Consider the following 1,271-nt stretch of genomic DNA (forward strand, 5'->3'; position numbering starts at 1 on the left):
ACCACACCCCGACCCCGACATGACACCCCGACCCCGAAACAGCACTCCGACACCGACACGGCACCCCGATACCGACACGACACCCCGACACCCGAAACCTCCCGAAAAGGTGCTCCTTGGCCTTCCAGAGGCCGACGGGGTCATATATTTGTGAATTATGAGTTAGGTCATATATTTTTCGATATTTTGATGAAAAACATCATATATAATTGTGTTGATCGGGTAGATTTAAATGTGGAGTTGTTTCATCGCTGCGAGGTTTGGTGTTCGATGACATCACCGTGTGTTTGACAACCTCTGCCCCTTCATTCGTGGGTGAGAAAAAATGACATGTCCTCCTCCCCCTTTAATTATTTGCTCTGTTCCGGTGTTCGTGCCGATGAAACTTGATAGCTAGCTATATATGTGTCCAAAAAGCATTTCAAGAACCACTATACTTCACCCCAAAACATTGAAGTAGACAGCGACAGTGAATCCGACATCACCCCAGAGGAGGAACAAGAAGAGCCAGAACAAGAAGAGGTTACTGTTGCGGATGACCTGTCAATGTTTGACCAATTACGTCAAGGTGGCCTTCCACATGTTGATGCCACTGAACCCTATGAGCTCGTCATTGATTATAGTGATGATGATGATTATGCATTTATTGACGATACTGACCGAGATTATTAGTAGTGTCAGGTATTCAATTTTTTTATGTTGTACTTGATGATGATACACTTAAGTGATATACATATTATTATTCATGTCGGTATTTTTTTATGTTGTACTAATTTCGTTTACTCTTAGTCATAGCAGGTGTTGAAAGATGGTGGGCGCTGGTCGGGAGCGCTCTGAGGCCCCTTCTTCGTCGGCGCGTGGTGTGAGGTCTTCATTCCACATGCACCTCCCGCCGAGCGTTGCTGGACAGTATGGCGACACCGCCGGGCCCTTCTTCATAGACCGCGGTGCCGAGCATGGGACGAGGTAAGAAGAAGAGAGGAGCTGGAGCACGTGGTCACGGGGGAGGAGGTAGGGTGACTGCCAGGGCGCCTTCCTCGCCGCCTCCCCTAGCTGTTTCACCCGAGCACGTGACTGCTAGGGTGGACTCGTCCGAGGAGGAGGCTACACGGACTCCGGTCCACGGGCCTTCGACCCACGAGCCTCCGGTCGACGGGCCTTCGGGCCACGAGAGTTCGGCCCACGAGACCCCGGAGGAGCACACGTCTGGATGGGGTACCTGGCCGGATCAGCCTGAGGGGCCGAGTGGCCATGCTGATGATGGCGGGGAG

This window comes from Triticum dicoccoides, chromosome 3B (genome assembly GCF_002162155.2).
Source record: "Triticum dicoccoides isolate Atlit2015 ecotype Zavitan chromosome 3B, WEW_v2.0, whole genome shotgun sequence".
In the NCBI taxonomy this organism is placed as follows: domain Eukaryota; kingdom Viridiplantae; phylum Streptophyta; class Magnoliopsida; order Poales; family Poaceae; genus Triticum; species Triticum dicoccoides.